The sequence below is a fragment of the Protopterus annectens genome, chromosome 13.part0, assembly GCF_019279795.1.
Source record: "Protopterus annectens isolate FY-2018-M chromosome 13.part0, PAN1.0, whole genome shotgun sequence".
NCBI classification, from domain to species: Eukaryota; Metazoa; Chordata; order Ceratodontiformes; family Protopteridae; genus Protopterus; species Protopterus annectens.
Genome location: NC_056747.1, coordinates 431,074,647 through 431,094,797, shown reverse-complemented (window position 1 = coordinate 431,094,797; position 20,151 = coordinate 431,074,647). Strand labels below are relative to the sequence as shown.

Genomic DNA, 20,151 nt, shown 5'->3' with positions numbered 1-20,151 from the left:
TCTCTAAACTTGGAATTGCAGGTAGATGTGAAAGCACTACCAGATGAGGTATTTTTCTTTAGGTCCTGTTTTTTTTTTAGTCATAGCTCAATTGGTATGGAAATCATGGGAACTAATAGCCTTGTTGTAGCATGGCCCTTGATAATCCTTACATTACTACTGTTCTAGTAGGCTATAAAGTATTCAGAACACTTGCCTGACAGTGAGATATCTTTGCCTAGAACTCTTAAGTATCAGACATGTTGTGTACTGAGCACATATTCATAAAACACAAGTACTTAACTACAACTGAACTACTGCACCTGACCTTTACAATAGCACTGTTAAAAATGTTGTGGGTAACTACATATGTGCAAATCACACAACACTGCAGTAATATTGAATATTACTCTCCATATGAGATCAGGCATGCACCTGTCATGTAACCTAACAATCCTTCATACCACTACAGTCAGAACACTTGTAATGTAACCCTTAATTCACTTTTGAACAGCCCATCTACAAGTCCTGACAAACTGATGTCCCTTATAGGCCTTAGACCTAAATAGCAAAGCCAGAGCTACCACTGCAAAAAGGAAAAAAGATGTATAAAAAGTGGCACTTAAATTATTTACGCAGTCATCCTTTTTGAGAAGGATATTTTTTTAAAAAACACCCATAGCAGGATTTTAACTTCAAACTGATTTGCCATGGTATTCTTCAGTAGGGTGATAAGGCTCTGTGCTGCTTGTCATATTTCTGTCATGTAGAGTCACCCCTCTAGGCATGAGGATTATGCTAATCAGGGCTCATCACATCATGGTGATTTTTAAATGATACCGTACACATGCCTGGACATCTGCAGTCAGCTCCATACAAGCACTATTAGCCCATTATTATAGACAGGAACTGCCATCCTTTATTTAACCATCTCCAGGTGGAATCACTGTAGACTATGCAGCAGCAGCAGGAGTGAAGATTTGCCATGTTTTACACACAAACTGCCATTGAAACCATAAAATACAGTACCAAATTTTTGGGGTTTCCCATCCATCATGCAAATAAGTTTCATCATGGCAAAGGGGCTGGGACATGCAAGAACCATTTTGGACACCAACTTTCTGAAAAGTTTCCTGAGATCTTTCAAGGTGAGACATTAAGACTCGAGAATGAGAGGATGGTGCACTTTGTAGAGCACAGAGGTGGTGTGAGAAGAATTCCAAGATTTTTTCCTGGAAATTCTCAAGGAGTACAGTGAGAGGCTTCTGAAGGAAGGCTATCCAAGGTCACCATATAAGGCTGATACCTGGAATAGTTTGGCTTACTTTGTCACTCGTGCTACTGGCATCCAACACATAAGGAAACAGTACTGTTACCATTACAGTGAAATGAGTCATGATCTCCTCCGTGGATGGGTGGAAGAAGATAATATGCAGTCACCACCTCCATACTGTAAGTATGACTTCTTTTACCTAACCACACAACCTGCCTCTGTATGCCACCATCAGTTTTTTTCATTATGCCCTTTAATGCCGCAGCCCCTGCAGAGATCGAAACAAATAGAAACATAGCAGCAGAATGACACACCTAAAAGAGCACTGAGGTGAATATACATATTGTCATAAAATGTCTGGCTTTTCATCATCTGTCATTACAGGCACAGATCAAAGGTATTAGTATGACTTTGCCGTATTAAAAATGTTTATTCATGCTCCTCCTGTGTAGATGGAAAAGTTGATCTTTACATCAAGTGTCTCTGTTCTCATATTAATGAGGATTTCAGTGGGTTCAAATCCCCACCACCACCACACACACTGATGTGATTACAAAAAACATTTGAGGTGCAGTTTTCTGTGCATTAATATCACTGCAACAGTACAAGTTCCACGTATGTGAAATCACCAGCAGCAATCTGCTTTATGTTTCACAACTTACAACAGGACTCATTGTCCTTTGCCTGTCACCTGTGATTGATACATGTATGTCTGGGCAACATGATTACTTTGTATATGTACATTATTACAAATCGTTAAGCAAAAACGTTATATAATAACGCACAATACAAAGCTTTTGGGCAAAAACCCTTCTTCAGTGTTAAACATAAAATATTAACCAAGCAACATGCTTTATACAAAAGCCCAAAGGTCATATGACTGCAGCCAAAGTCATATGACCAACATATTTAAAGAAACATAAAATTTTAAATATATGTTATATATATAACATATAAAGGATATAAAACATAAAAATATATAAAAATATATAACAAATATCATACAATTCATATATACAAATATTATCTAATCATAATTTAATACATTGTATCCTTGCTACAATCTAAATCTTACTGTCAGTTTGAAACCAATTTTAGCAAGGATACAACGTATTAAATTATGATTAGATAATATTTATATATATGAATTGTATGATATTTGTTGTATATTTTTATATATTTTTATGTTTTATATCCTTTATATGTTATATATATATAACATACATTTAAAATTTTATGTTTCTTTAAATATGTTGGTCATATGACTTTGGCTGCGGTCATATGACCTTTGGGCTTTTGTATAAAGCATGTTGCTTGGTTAATATTCTATGTTTAACACTGAAGAAGGGTTTTTGCCCGAAAGCTTTGTATTGTGCATTATTATATAAAGTTTTTGCTTAACGATTTGTGTTTTATTTGACGTTCTTGGATTCCAGCTTTGTGGTGTGGATATGTACATTATTCTCAGATAGCCAAATGCATTGTGGACCACAGGCACACTTTCGTTTGTTTAAATAGCCACAGCCATTACTCTTTTATCTGCAATACAGCTTGTGGCAGCTGTTGTAGGCCTCCCACACATATTACACGTGTGTGTATGTGTGTAAAAAAAAAAAAGAAAAAGGCTACTGCCATCCGTGATTAATGATTTGCAAATTGTATTCTGTTTAACTATACAGTTATCAGCAATAGTTATAATACAGTTTTCATTGTATTTGTGTTTCGCTTTTCTTATACTCTTGGTCACTGTCCTTTCTGTTACATACATTTCTTTTTTGTATTTTGTTTTCTTTGTTTCTCGCCATTTGTTTTATTATACGAAGCAGCACAGCTGTCTGCAAGAAGCCCACTGGCAGGGCCTGCTGACCTCCATAGGAGGCAGCAGCAGTGCCAATACCAGCAGCAGTGGAAGCATCCAGCACATCTTGGTCCCGCCCTGCCACACAACAGTTTAAAGAACAAATGATTATTAAAAAAAATTGCAATGGGTCTTTGGATGGGAGGATAATAAACCAATGGCTAAAAACAGGACTAAGAGATCCACAGTAAATGGCGTCCACTCTTATGAAAGATGGAGTCAGAATTATGACTGGTCCATGTATAATGCCTTGAGATGTGATATTATGGAAGACCTAGAAGGGGAGTTCCCTCTTGATCAGTTGTGCAAAGATATGCAGAAAGGTTGATTCACAAGAAGGTATAAAAAGATGAGAAAGGACTTGATAAGACTGGGAATGGTCCAGGACATGGCAGCTTAACTTCAATATGCAAACAAAAATATAAACAAAAACTCAGGAAAAGAAGTTAACAATCAGAAGAGAAGCAGTAATGACAACAACTGGAGCAAGAGACCTGGGGTAGTCATATCTAAACACCAAAATGCTAGCAAGCAATAGCATCAAACGTTAAGACAGTGCTATGCAGGGGAAATAAGGACCACCAGCAGACACACATAAAGATACTGCCTGTCTCTAGACAGGGAATGAAAACTAATATATGGGGTTCTAAAGACGTTGTAATCAGAATGGCACAGAATAGGAGTTCCAAAGATAACCATGATGTGGTGCATAGCTGCAAGCAAACCCCTTACAGAGAGAGAGAGGGAATATAAATAACAACCTAAACCAAGTCCTGAAAACAAGCAGAGGGATAATGTGGCAGAAACTTTAGGGAATCCCTGTAATCCTATACAAATAGATTAATGAAAACAAGAGAAAACAATCTGAAGTTATGATGTGGGTGCTTCATGTCAGAATAAATTAATTTTTCAGCAACAGTGGTAGATGGTGACAGCAGTCATTTGGAAGGAAGAGTAGAGCAACAGACAAAGCAATTTTTATGAGTAGTGGGGAAAAATAAATAGTTAACTAGTTAGGCTATGCAGGGTATTGATTAGGTAAAGAAATGGGCACACTAGGTGAGTTGTGCATTTCTTATCCGCCATCAGATTATTTTAGGTCAATTTTAACTGTTCAAGTCATGGATGGAGTGGGAGCAAGAGGGATATTATACTTAGGGGTGACTGGGTACATAGGGTTAGGGATGGATTGGGAAATTTAGGATTAATGTATGCTTGGGGAATTTAGGTTTAGAGAGTGAGAGAGAGTTTTAGAATTAAGGAGTGAGATTCCAGACCTGGGTTAGAGGTAGGGTTCTGGGAAGGCTATATATGTTACTAAGACTGGGGTAGCGATAAGTCTGACACTTTCTTGTTCATAGGAAAATTATGCTCCTAGGTGAATTCAAGGCTAATTGTCCTAAGGGCCATTTTAAGTTTAGCCAGTAACCTAAGATTAGAATCAAACCCTGTACCTTGTATCTGTGAGATGATGACCTTATTATGCCAAACCCATGTGATTTGTACAAGTAGCAGTGTGCAAGTCAGCCACAAGCCACTTGCAGGAGACCTGAAAGGTATCTCATAGTTTTATGACTCATATGGATTTATGTCAGTTTATTTCTATCATCACCACCTCTTCTTCCTTCAAAGAGTGATACATGCAGAAGTCTGGTGTTGCAAAGTTAGTGGAAACGTATCCCAATGTTCTGGCTTTAGCCAGCTAACTTAAAAATATTCTATTTCTTATTTCCCTGTGTTTATGGCAAGCTTTGCAGTAATGACCAAATGTGAATCATTTAAAATATTAGAGTAGTTGAAGTTATTTATCATAGTAAACCAAAACAAAGAGAGTACAGACTAAAGAACCCTAAAGGTTTTCAGGTAGACTATTCTGCTTAATTTGCCATCAGGAACACACTACACTAACTGCAGCCAAACTTCTCTCGTTTCCAACTGACAATGCCTAGTGTTTGTTGATGTTTTTTTTCAAATTTTACTACATTAAACAGAAAGTTATGCATGAAAAAAGAAAGAAGAAAAACCTGTAAGAGCAATAACTATGTAAAAATAAAAGGATTACTTAGAAAAAAAACAAAAAAAAAAAAACAAAGGGAAATACAAATAAAGAGTTTTTATGCTCCATGACAGGAAAGAAGGAAAAAAGCTTATTAAACTACAGTAAATGGAAAATAAGCACAGAATACAGCTGCCATTTCTAAATCTAAGAAACTGGTGAAGAGGAGTTTTTTGAAAAAGTGCACATAAACCACTTACACTGGTATATGGTATAATTCAATATTATCTGCATTCCTGGACATTTAGCCATCAGACTGACCACTAGTACTGCAATGAAAAGCATTTTATAACTTCTGACTGCATTAATAAAAGATGTAGAATGAAATGATTTGATGATCTGTTAAAACAATGTCACATAAGTTTTAATCTTGTCTCAAAAGTACTGCAGGCTAATGATAAAAGTCAAGAGATTACAATATCTGTTACTGGAGCCCAAGTAGTACTGTGAAGGACAGGTTGCAACCGACTTGAAATGTAGAGATTAACTGTAATCACTGTAGCCGCATGTGATGCTAAACTGACACAAATGGTACCACCTGCCTTCAAATGGTGAAGTGACAGGAAGAAAGTGCACACAAATCGGTTTCAATAATTAGTCTACAAAGCGCAACCTGGCTCCAAGACCACTAACGGAAAATGCACCGCTGTTTTGGGTATGGGCTTCCAATCTCTGTACCCTGATTGAACTATGTACAAGTCACTTACAAAGCAAAGTCTTTGACCTAACACTCTCTGGTCCCTATCACGCTACTTTCTCTGTGAGCCAATGTCTTCCAGTGCTCTTTTATTTATAGTAACTGCATTCTGAACAAAAAAAGTATCATTTTTATGCATACACACCACTTCCAGGGAAAATTAGTAGAATTCTCCAGGTTCTCACACCTTTTTTCCTGACCTGGTAATACTGCAACCACTCTGCAATCAGCCAGAGACTTCCACTTATGAGATGATCTGAAATCAAACCAAATGTGAAATTCAGCAAATAGTAGCTCTTTCACTTGTGGTATGCCTAAGCAATCTTATGGAAGATGTGTCCCACATAGTTTGTTAACCAACAGTTTGCCTAAATATTCTTATAATTAAACAAACACCAGCCACAAGAACATAAAGGTAAACAAGTGAACTTCATTTAAATATAGAAAAAAAGTGTGCAAATACAGAGTAAAATATATGTAGCGTGGCACACACAAGGAAAATTAAACCAAAGACAATAAAAATGAATGGCATCTGGAGCTTTTTTTTCTGTATGCAGTTTAAGTTCCTTGGCTTTATTACTACAAGAATACTGACCTAAATAAACAAATAGTGTTTACGCATGTTTTTAAATAGACAATGCATGACATCATCAACATCAGCTGCTAAAGCTTGCAGTTAATTAGCAAATTTTTAACTAATACATTCATAGGTTCATAGGTTGGTACTAGGCTATCAGCCCTAGGGCCTATACAAGCCTAGCCATAACAATTCCCTGGCTATTTCTTCCCACTGACATTCTATGACTGGGGAAACTTACTGTAAAGCAGTTCTTCTACTCATTATAACAAACCAATGCTTGTGAATACAAAACAAATTCTGAATCCCAGTTGTATTTTAAAGTACTTCTTTTATCCTTCTTTGTTACAAATTGCCAGCATGTCTGGGGATTCATCACGTTTTATAGACACTATCTGTACTTAAACATGTGAACAAATATAGTGTCCCATTTCTGCTCTGAGAACAACATACTGCATATAAAACATGGGAGGGAACAGGCAAAAAAAAAAACAACATTCTATTTCAAAAAAATAAATAAATTATTACTATAATAATTATTTTTCTTTTAACCTTGCATTACTCCTAGTTTTACAGTTACTACATTTAAAAAGGGGATAAAAAAAAACACAGTTTAAGGTTATAACCACCTAAAACCATAGTGATTATGATAAATGGATGACTGGTGCAAGAAATTAGAGAACCATTAGGTGCAGGCATGTAAAATATTTAACTTGCATTATACAATTGCACAATTTCCTAAACCTTCCAGGTTACATCACCATTCTCTCAACATTTGTTGATGTGCGTGTGTGTATGTATGTATCTATCCACACACACACACACACACACACACACACAGATATATATATATATATATATATATATATATATATATATATATATATATATATTAAGAATGTCACGGAAGAGACAGCATGCATTAAAACTTGTGATAGTTAGTTTCATTAATTTGACGTTTATACTTAATTGTAATATCCCCTGTACAGCACTATATATGGACCAGATCCATATTGTGCAGCGATGACAGTATTGTTTTTGCAGGGGGGCAAGATCCCTGCACCTCTCACACCCCCTGCTACTTATATATTAGAACACCAAGATCGCACTACAGTGCAGAAAATGGTACATCCCCCAATCCGCACTGTCCTGCGATCTCAGTATGGAAAAAAAACCAAAACTTTGAGTATATGTCCATTTGGTGGCGGTGAACATATAGGAGTTTTTGGAGCACTTGCACAATCAATTGCCCTGTTTTTGACATTTTTTTACAGTTAATTTGCATAAATTAACAGTTGATGAAATGAACCATTGAATATTCATGAGTTGATGATGTGGGTCACACAAATTAACATTCGATCTTTTAAATTACAAACATTTGAAAGTAAACCTATATAGGCACACACAGTTTTGGTAGCTTATCAACTGGGTAGGTAGACCACAGTGGACTCAACCATATTATTTTATACGTTTATGTGTTACCTAGTTATGAGCAAGTAAATCTTTGAGAGAAATCCAAGAGCGTGGATCTCCTTCAATGACTTTTTTAAAATCAAAGTGTGCACTAGTCCGACATAAAAGAATCAAACCAAGGACTATAAATTCCACTTCAGTTCAAGCTCAGAGACTTGATTTTGTGCACTTACTGATCTTCCACAAGAGAAAGACAGGCAACCAAGAATCAGAATGTACACACACTCAACGTGAGACAGTGAGACACGTATATACCCACGAGTGCACGCACACACACACACATGCATACACATGTATATCCACACACACACACATATATATATATATATATATATATATATATATATATATAGATAATATATGGTATGTTTGGAAAAAATGAAATAAAAAAAATAAAAAGAATGCTACTTGACTGAAAATCAAATGACTGCACATTATTTAACAGAAAATTAACCACAACAGATCTTTTATAAAAGATCAGATACTTTTATATATATTTCAAGAAGGTGGACAAGCCACTTTATTCCCAAACATATTCTTACTCCATGTGTGTGCACAGGCTCAAAGAATCATAGGAAGTACAATACAAAGAACTGCATTGTTTGCATTATGTTTTTATCCATTCTCTGGGGACCTCCTGCTTTCATTAGGGCAAAGCAGATTTAGCTGGGAATGAACATGCAAGTGGCCATTCACTCTTCCAGATTAGTCTTGAAGGATGTTGTTGGGTAATATAAATAAATCCTTCCAATTTGTTTTATGTATAGGTGGTAAACATTTAATTCTTCAGCTCTAGTATTAGTGGAGCTGTTTACCTTTTGAGGATGAAGAGATCAAGGAGGGTCGGGTCCTTCATGGAACAGAAAGTAAGACAGATTCCAGTATAAAAGTATTTAACAAAATGGCAGACAGAAATAGGGCTTCCTGTACCTTCTAGACTAACAACACATAAACCTACATATGCAGAGGTCATTATGAGAAATCTAGCTAAACATCTGAGACCTCCCAAACACAAACACAAGCACACTTCACATAATACATCCTCAGCAGAACATAGTACACATAATATATCACACACCAGTGCCTCACCAGTCAAGCCCCTGAAACAACACAAAAACAAACATTAGTCACAGACTCAATTGTGAGACAAACAGATGTCCCTCTGACCAGGTTGGATAAGGAAAAGGTCACGGGTCAGGTGCCAGGATCTACCACATCACACACACACTCAGGTCTCTCAACAACAGGCACTGTTATGACTCTGTCAGTCCATGTTGGTGTGAATAACTTGAGATGTACCTCACTGGACTTATAAAGACAGACATGACTGAGCTCTCTGATTATGTGTCTCAAGCAGGTATGTCCCTAGCCTTCAGCAGCATTTTATCTTCAGCTAGGATGATACCTCAATATGAACAAAAAATGATCAAATTCAACAATTGGCTTAGTTTCTGGTGTCATTCAAAGGGGATCCAGTATCTTTCAGTGTGGTGTGACATGGCTGACAGACCTCACTGCTTTGCCAGAGATGGTTTTCATTTGTCACCCTTAGGATTTCAGTTACTGTTTAAGACTCTTGCCATCCCGACAGAACCTTTTTAGGCAATGTCACAAGAACCTAATTCCCGATGTAAAAATACTCTCTAAAAACAATCTCATAGCCATACTGTCAAATGTTAGGAGTCTATACCAGAAACCACACTCACTGGAAGCAGTCCCCACCCTGGAAGATGCTGACATTTGTGCAGTCACTGAGACCTGGTTTAAGGCTGCAGAGAGCACCTCAGCTATACTAGGTTACATTTCCTTCCAAACTTTCAGCCCACAAACTGAAGGTGTGAGAACTAAAGGAGGTGGTGTATCAATATTCATTAAATATAAATACATTTCTAGACTGGTTAAACAGCATAATTCCATTGAATTACTTCAGGTGCAAATGACTACAGGCAAGATCCCTCTTCAGGTCATTGCCAGCTGTAGGACCTCTCCATGAATCAAGACATCCACTCAGTCTACTTGGATCTACTTGAGTCAATCAAGATACAACCAAACACCCTGGTTTTGGGTGATTTTAATTATCATTATCCGTCCACAGACTGGGTAAATTGTGCATGTTCTAACTAAACTGTCCAAAGGTTCCTGGACTTCATTAACTCTAGTGATTTGGACCAGCTGGTTGACACACTAACAAGGAGCTCAAACATCCTGGACTTGGTGCTCAGAAACATAAGGGACCACTGCACCACCCCCAGTGTGTGGCCATCCCTGATGAGATCTTACCACAAATCAGTCTCACAAATCAGTCTCACTAGAAGTAACTATAACACAATCCCCCAGCAACAACTAGACTAAATAACTTCTCCAAGGAAAATTACAATATCTTACATGATGGCATAAATAGCTTCATAGGCCATACCACCAATGAAGAAACATGCACCTATACTGAGTTATACACCAGTGCTTTATAAAAGCACCTGTATGATTTGTATCGACTCTACTGTACTGGATAGATCCAAAGCAAGGAAAAACAAACCTGTCTGGTGGACAACTGCCATTAATAGGCTATACAACAGGAGAAAGAAATTACTAAGAGTAGGAAGGAATGGTCTCAAAACTGGAAACACTCCCTCCTCAACTTAAACAAGCAAATAAGACTCCTAGTGAAGCCCTCCAAAGCAAATTAGGAATCCAAATTAGCTTCCCTAACTTAGGATAACCATAAGCCGTTCTTTAGTTACATCCATAACCTCAAAAGTAAGGCCCAGATTTGTGCTGAACTTGTAGCTAATGGTACGGTACTACATAAATAGAACCTGTGTCTATTGCAAACCTGCTGCCTGACAGGTTCAGTGAAAGCTTTACTCCCCTGTCCCTATCTATGGGACCAGACAACATCCTGGCCTGTATTCTACATGGATTAAAACAGGAATTAGTATCACCATTGAGCAGACATTTCAATCACAGCCTAAGCACTGGCTTTGTCTCAATGGAATGAAAAACAGCTACCATCATCCCTTTGCACAAAATGGGTGTATCCATAGACCCCAGGAACTATAGAACCATTAACTTGACCACCCTTATTTGTAAGGCCATGGAATGAATCATCATTGACCTTATTAACAAAGATATAGGAAGTCTCCAAATATTTGACCCTACCCAGTTTGGCTTTGTCAACAGGAGATCATGCCTGTTAAACCTGCTGGACTTCTTTGAGACAATCACCAAAGCCCTAGATGAGGGCAGATCTGTGCATACAGCTTACCTAGACTTAGCCAAGGCCTTTGATACAATCCCCCACTCAGGCATCATTGATGAACTCATCCAGCTGGGTATCAACCCATATATTGTCAGGTGGGTTGCAAACTGACTCAGTGACATAAATCTTATGGGCAAAATAGAGGACTTCACTTCCTCCAGCAGACCTGTAACCAGCGATGTTCCACGGGGATCAATTCTGGTACCCCTACTGTTCAAAATGTACTTCTCCAAAGTACAGACTAAAACTAAAGGATCGTGTCTAACAAAGCTTGCTGAGGACTGCAAACTGGGAGCAATTACTGAAAAACCTAGCAATGTAAACATCCTGCAAGAAGGTCTTACATAGAATGATGACTGGTGCCAAAGTCAAGGTCAAACTCAATGCAAGAAAAATGCATAATCATCCCCTTCAGCAACACTGATGCTTTTGCAAACTACCACATCAACAGCAATACCCTAAGCACACAGTCAGTGGCAAGAGATCTGTGCACACAGGTTGACAGCAACCGTAACTTCAACCACCATGTCTCCACAGTGGTAAGAAGGGCATTTTATATTGCTCATGTCATAAGTAGGGGCATTACCTCCAGAAAAAAAAGAGGTTACAACCCTTCTGTACTCTTCTCTCATCAGGCCAATAACAAAGTAAACACTCCTTTTGGTATGTTCTTTTCCAACACCTGCAAAATTGGAGAGACTGTAAAGGTTCCTTACAAGGAAAATTCAGGGTCTTCAAGATCTGTCTTATGAGGACAGACTGAAATCATTGTCACTTTAATCTGTGTCATACAGACTGCTCAGAGGTGACCTGTGCCTTGCATATAGAGCAATCTCTGCCCCAGATTTAATGGAAATGCACATTTATAAGTGAAATGGCACATGGGTCACTTGTTCAAAGGACCTTAACCTGGTATAATGACATCAGCAGAACTTGTTAGAGAGGCAGATTTGTCACACTGAGGCGTTGACCCACCTTTGGAATAAGCTTCCTATTCATGTTAAACAAAGCCCCTAGTTGGCCAGATTTAAGTAATTTGGACAACAGGATGGATAACTGGAAATTCACCCTGGGGATTCCAAATGTGTCTCTCTTGGACATGGGCAATATGTCCTGATTTTAGTGTCTGCTTGAACCAGACCCCCTTGGAAATATTGGTTGAACTTGGCTAGGCTTGTAAGAGCCCTAGGGCTGTTAGCCTAGTAACCTCCTATCATCTTATGATCCTTCAAGCCTAGCCTGATATCAGAGGCTATTTAGAGCAGTGATTTTTTTTTTTTTTGATTAGGAAGTGCCAATGTCTTTAGAACTATATGATGCATCAGTACAGGTGTATACCAGAAGATGCACTGTAGTCTATAAATTGTCTATCTACTGCAGGCTACAGTGGCATGATAACTTCTTCCAACCTGTATCAGATACCTCTAGATACTGGTTATGCTAAATATAAAGATTCCCCAACTACTAATGCTACACACTTGTCAAAATTAAGAGCGAGAGAGAGGGAAAGAGACAATTGTCCAACTACGTCCAAAAATCCCTGAGTATTGTATCACCATGGAGAGGAACTAGCTATCTTCCAAGTTGCTGACAAGAGTTTCTTGCAAAATTTGACAATACTGCTTTTTTTTTTTTTTTGCATTTAATTTAGCAGCCTTTTGGTATACCACCGGTTAGGCAGGATTTGATCTTGCTCTATTCCCGCATTTGTCAAAGGGATGCAGACAATAAAACCTAACTTGTCATCAGCAAACTTGGAAGCCACTGGTCAGGATATATAGTTTGGAGGTCAGAGATTTTACAAAACAGATGGTGTCTCTTGCACCAGTCCTTTAAGTGCACACTATACTTTTGTGAATGCTTTTAGCCAGTTTACTGCCCACCTAACCATGTATGGTCCCACATCTAGGAATCTTAACTTACTTGGATTTATCCACATCTAGATCTTTTAACATGCTCACAGCATCATAATGGGTAATAGAGAGAGCCCTACCCAGATCCAGACAGGCTGTACAGAGTGAGTAGACTCATGTCGAATGCCCTAAGGCATTTAAACTGAATCCTGTTCCGTCAAAAATAAGTGTCTGAAAAAGACTTGGCATGTTTTATAAAAATCAATTTTTTGCAGCCCCATGTCTTGAGAGACGTATATAGATATAAGTGTGTGTGTGTGTGTGTGTGTGTGTGCATGTGCGTGTGCATGCGTGTGTGTGTAACTTAAAAAATGGAATACACATTTGGTAGACAGCATAAAAAAGAGAGAATGCACAAATGAGTCAATGCTCATTTGAGTGAATTGCATATGGCTGAATTTTATTTTAGTTGACATAGTGTAGAGGGAGCAGGAGTTTGCAGGAAAAGTAATGTTTACATGGTTGTGAAGACGTGCAAGACTGTGCTATAGCAGTTGTGAATATGCAAGTGTCCATGGATTAGGGTTAGGTAAGGGGATAGATTCAAATTTTGTGCATGACTTATGTTTTTTGTGTTTTGTGTCAAACTGTCTTATGTAGCAGTATTGTTAGGGAAAAGGCTTTAAGTAACATAATGTATAAGGTTATGGAAAGGAGCAGGGGTGGGGTCATGGTTAACACATGAGTAAGATGGTGTAAGGAGCATACCCCTGCTAATTATATTTACCAACTTTGAGGCTGCACAGACATGGGGATAGGGCAAATTTTTCAAACCTGGGAATTGTGCAATCTCACACACTTATCATTTGCTTAGTTGACCATATATGGTCAACAAACTAGCTGTTGACCCAACACCTATTTGGCCATTTTACTAGCACATACATATATATATATATATATATATATATATATATATACATGTATATGTATGGTTCCCCTTTATAATCTTGAAATACTGAAATCTCAAATTTCAGTATCTCGAAACTATAAAGGTGAACGAGCCAAAACAAAAAATAGAAGCACCAGGAGCCACGAGCCACAGGAACAGACTTTATTGAATCCAAGCACTAAAATCCACAAAGAAACACTGAATTACTTCTCCGCGATTTTCGTTATAAATATAACTTCATCAGCTAAAGGCGAACGACTCACAATCCCGAAACCCAAAAGCACGAAACACACAATCGCGAACATACATACACTACACAACACACACGCCATTCTACCCACACCATACAAACTATATAACCCTACACTACATGTAAGCAGAGGGGCAGGCCCCCCTGCACCCCCTATGTGGGGCCTGTGGCCCCCAAACACCCCCTACTTATATATATATATATATATACCAACTCAGAGATCACACAAACAGAAAAAAAAAACCTCACACCCAGACATTCTACAGTCCCTCGCACACACAGACACACACATCATACACACACACAAATACCAACACATCCAACACCCGCACTCATACTTCCACCTCCCTACCCTAACCCACACGTACAACTTACAAAAGAAAACTGACATACACTCACTTACTCACCTTAAATTCCGGATACCATCCCAGCCAAACAGTTCACGTAACGTAGCGTAAATGTATAAGTGCAGACTTGAGATATTCGGATTCGCTCTTATGCACTTTCGCTGTTTTGAAGTTTCACCTGTATGGTCTTGGTATACTAAAATTCGATATTTCAGTATTTTGAGATTATAAAGGGGAACCATATGTATGTGTGTAAATATATATATATATATATATATATATATATATGTATATATATGTATATATATATATATATATATGTATAACAACTCTGAGGTTGTACAACAGTTGGGGAATATGCAGCCTCAATAATTGTTGGTAATGTTTTTGGCATTTTATTTTCAAGCAATGACATTTGGTTTAAATGCCTTTGGTCACTCAGCTGTATCTCAAACTGAATTACCATTGTCCACAGCCCTAGTGGCCTTCCTGAGAAGTTAACTAAGTAGATGTCATCATCCCTTTGACAAAGCAAAACTGCTGAGGTGAATGATATTTCTGATATCACAGTTTATGAAGTTTGATACATGTTCCTTTGTCTTGCAAATTTATTACACCGCTAGGTATTCTGTTTTGTTCCATTGCAGTAGTATTTGTGGCCTTTGAGAAGACAGTTATGATATTCTCCCTCAGGATCTTAGCTGGTGTCAAGGACACAATCATTTGGAGACCATCAGTAAAGTGTTTTGCGGGTAAAGGTCTTGCTGAACAGAGCTTTAAGAATGTTTGCTGTGTCTTTTGAGTCCGCGGGCAGTGCCATTTGGATTACTTTAGAACACTGCTTGATATTGGTTCTTAGTTTTACAACACAATTAATAAAGGATTTGTAGTTGTCCTTGGCGTTAGATGCCACTTTCCATTCACGTTTACTTGTGCTTACTCTGACGGAAGCTTTTAGTGCTTTGCTAATCCTTTTGACAGATTGTTTAATCTGGTTCGATTTATGATTGTTGTATGACTTTAGACATTTTCTCTTTTGTTATAGAGCTTATTTACATTAATAACCACCATGCTGGATTCTTTCTGAACTTCCCAATAGATGTGTTTTTAATGGGAGCTGCCGGGTGTAGGCAATTTTCCAGGTGTGAGTAGAGCTCTGTTTCACAAGTATCAGCTGAAGCTGTTTGGTGGCTGATAATGTTACAAGTAAATTTAGAGTGCTTGTCTTGTAGTTTAATTAGATTTATACTATTGGTAGCGTTACTTTTAACCAAAGAGCGTGCAGTACAGGGAGAATTAAAGGTTACAACTCCATCAATCAAATGAGCAGTATCCAATGATTCACCACAAAAATGAAGAACTCGTGGAACAAACCACTCAAAATCAGATGACTCAAAGTACAATTTTAATAACAGGACACAACAATAAAAGTTAGTTAAGCACGTTTTCCCAATGCACAATAAAAAAACGAACTTCATCAGAACTAACCAATCAATATACTAAATGGATTTAAATACACCAGTCCGAGTCCAACTGACTGCATTAAAGAAACATGTCACATAAATGTTAAACATTACAATAAAGCATAATAAACATTAACACACATAAAAAATTACTCTTCAAAAAGCTACATCTGAATAGTAAAAAAATTGATAGTAACATGAAGCAAAAAACAATATAAATAGATGAATATTTGTAAAAGCCACTAAAAAAGATACTAAAAGTTGTATACATTATTAAAGAGATGTATTGTGTAAAATAAAAATACTGTCTCTATCTATTTCATATTTGTGGTTGGTGGGGTTACAAGCTTTAGCTCTCCTTATACTACACACTCTTTAGTTATTGTTTTTTTTTTTTTTTGGGTAGTTCTCCCTTCTAGTTTTCTTTTCATATATTTACCAAGGAGGTGTACAAGACTTAAAAGGAAAGGTCACTAGTTTGTGATCAGATTTAACCAAGGATGGGGATACTATAGGTGTGGTGTATGAAGGGGGGGTTATACTGGTAAGGACTATATAGTCACCTAGTGGGCCTGTGAACAAACTGATCTAAGGAGCCACTGTTTAACTTCAAAAATCTTTGTTTATATCCAAAGTTGAGGTATAACTGGACAAGTTAATCAGTGGATAGTTATAATCGCCATCAGAAATGTACTTTTCATTCTGAGTATTTCAAGAATCATTACACCAGATATGCAGATGAGTTCAAGTTCAAGGAGGGCTTCAAGATCAAGCAACTTGTTACTTAAACTGCATACATAAGTACACATACAAACGCACATCAGCAAAAACTGTGTGAGTGGTCGTCATGCGTGGTAGAAGTGAAACTTATGCAAGGAAATATGAAGGAAAGCCAATGGTATAGTACAGTATAAGCTCTTTCACACTTAGTTACAGAAGTTTCACGTTTACTGCACATGGCACCCATGCACAGTTTTTTTGAGAGGAGACTGTTGAACCTACTACCTCAGGTCAGTTTCATTTTTATTTGTGCCATATGTCACCCACCTCCTGTAACTAACTCCATCACATTTATCAACTACTGTTGACTTTCATTTCTCATTTCTCACCCCAGTCATCCAGCCTTTTCTCTCTGGTCAGTTTGCATTGCCCAAGCACCTGCAATATACCAGAATGGTCTGCTCCACACCTTCTGCATTTGTGATCCTTCCCTCCACAATCTGTCATTTGTATAGTGCCATTTCGTATTGTATGTCACACTAGTGGAACCCTATGTGCCCCAGCCACCTCAGTGTGCTGCATACATCAGTGGCCTCCTACCACCTTCTGTTCTCCTCATCTTGTACATCTGCCCCTCCTCGCTTGCATTCACTCTTCACTGTGTGTGTGTGTGTGTGTGAGAGAGAGAGAGATCGATCGCTTTCACTCTTACTGTGTTTGTGTGTGTCTGTGTGTGTGTGTGTGTGTGTGTGTGGGTGGATTGACTTACTTGCTCTCACTCTTCACTGTCAATGTGTGTGTGTGTGTGTGTGTGTGTGTGTGTATGTGTGTGTGTGTGTGTGTGTGTGTGTGTGTGTGTGTGTGTGTTTGAAAAGATACAGTAGAAGTACAGAAGTCAATCTGCACCTTTAAGGTTGGAGTTTGACTTGCGTACTTCCATTTTACTTTTCTGTTGCACTCTGAGCTTTCACACTGTTAAGTCATTTACACATCTGTAATGTAAGACTTTTCCCTAGTCCCTTCTAATACTCCGAGTAGTACCATATAGCCATAATAGCCCCCCACTAATGTATCTGACAAGTAAAACACACTGTATTAGGCAGATGATATAGCTTCCGGATAATATCTGGTCATTAGTTTTTTTTTTTTTTTTTTTTTTGCATTTTTTTCCTGTCCTAGAGTCATCGTGATAGCAGATCCAGTGCTCCATGTCCACGCTGGGTCTACCAGCCACTCTAATCATGCTCCAGAGTATCACTTGATTTTGCTGGGAAGGGAAAGCCAGCATGGATTTTCTGGGCATCCTGGGAGGATGTTGCCCATCTTGCCATCAGCCAGAAGGGGGGGGGGGGTCTACTTAAATAATAACCCATTTCTCCCCAACATGAATGTTGTGTCTGGCCTCAGGGGATGTGCAACAAGCAGAACATGCTACCCTGCCTCTATACTTCTACATGGTATTGTTCATAGGAAGCTGCCCCTTACTCTGCCAAGCACATTGCAACTGGCTTCCGGGCCTTCACCAAGCAGCTTGTATTCCTTTGTGTACCTCATACACATTACCATCCCACATGGGATGGACAATCCCTTTCTACCTCCTTCAGTCACATGACCCACTAGTTGAACCTGGACAGCTGGGCTATAGTCAGGGTTTTTGCCCGCTATGCCACTGGATTGGTTATCTGGGCATTAGTTGTTAGATACCCAGTTACAGTATTTTACCTTTCTGGTTTCATAATGTGTTAGCATATTGCAGTTATGTGATTTTCTGTGCATTTGTCTGTGATCAGTGTATGTGTAACTACTTCATAGGAATGAAAGAAGGTGGTTCAGAAATGATCAGTCATTGGCACTATATTCAGAAAAATATTAAGACTTTAACAAAGATAAATGTGAAACCTATGTACAGAAGGCTATAAGCAAGCAGAACAAATAAATGGTGCTGCAAAAAGGAATGTTTCTTCCACAGCTAGAATACATCAGCAGGATGCTTGAGACATCCTCACATCTGTGCCAGTCCCTTCAGAGTTATATTAGGTGTGGACAACAAAAAAACACTGCAAGTTAGAAGCATTGAGCATTCATCTAGTCCACTTTCTCTAATAATAGACTTTGCTTTGGGGGTTTAAAGAAGCACTAATTCATAAACCTTTTAGCTTCTGCTCATACTAGAGGTATGTGTGTTCTTGTATTCAAACTTCTACTCACTGTTTCACAAGCAGTAGATGCAGTCTCAAACCTTCTCCTGACAAAGCAGAAAAGTTTTAAATCAGTCAGTATGTACCTCTTCTGGTTAGCCTTCCAGTGATTCTTGTCAACTGCGAAACCTCCTAAGTAGAAATGTAATTATAGCTGCAGGATCGCATTTGCCCAAATGCAAATATTTTTAAAGACTGTTTATTACTAAGATTAAACTAGACAGACTTTTAGACTATAAACCTTCCTCCTAATAAATGGAGATGAACTGAAAACAGTTATAGTTTATGTTTTCAATATTACTTATAAACTAAATAAATACAAAAAAAAAAAACGAGAGCCAAAGATACAGTGGAGGTCTGCTTGTGATCCTAGCAAACACAGTCTATCAAATACAGGCAGTCAATAGATCACCACAGCAGGCTTCACCGAATAGGGAACTGCCCAAAAATGAAATAGATGGTGTGACTGAAAGACTGATGAGGCCCATACCTCAACCTCTCGGTATGAGAAATCTGGACAAAGCCAAAAAAATAATGGGGGGACAAAGGTCTAAAAATAGGGACACATTTTAAATATTGCTGCTATAAACTTAAAAATACTAGAATAAAAGGTTTTGCATTATGTATTTTCAGAAGGATATGAAAACTGAAATTCAAATATTTGTCATTATTTAGTGACTTCATGCCTTAGTAATTTGCCAGAAAACCACATACTTTACAAAGAACAAACCAAAAATACGAGACAAAAATCTGGACATTCTGTGAAAATCTGGACAGCTGAGAGGCATAATGAGGCCTGCCCTGATCAAGTCTTCATTCAAATGACTTACACAGTTACAAAAACATGGTGACTATGGAATGGTGAGCACTGTTTGAAAACCAGGAAAACATGTATATGTGTAGTCATGCTGTTTCACTTTCCTTAACATGCCACAAATTCCAGTCTCATTTGCAAACCAGTCACATACAGTCCAGAATGATTTCATCAATACACAAAAAGTTATTGGTTAGTCTGACATGTCTTTCTTTCCATTTTAATGTGTTTGTTAATGCCCCCTTCACTGCTGACCCACCAAGGACAGTTAAAGGCGATAAACTGAATGGGACAGGAGTATGTTGAATCCTGAGTAGCCCTTTAAAATCCAAATCATGCTGGACAGGCACCTGACTCAGCTAACATATAGCAGAAATGCAATAATTGG

General features: G+C 38.0%; 1 long non-coding RNA gene across 1 annotated transcript in view; it reads right to left on the bottom strand.

Moving 5' to 3' along the window:
- Window positions 1-6,111, bottom strand: part of LOC122788344 — a 162,515-nt gene extending 156,404 nt beyond the window's left edge. Inside the window, exon 1 of the long non-coding RNA XR_006362644.1 lies at window positions 6,051-6,111. This is a non-coding gene — a long non-coding RNA (uncharacterized LOC122788344). The remainder of the gene's footprint in view (window positions 1-6,050) is intronic.
- Between the last annotated feature and the right edge of the window lie 14,040 nt (window positions 6,112-20,151).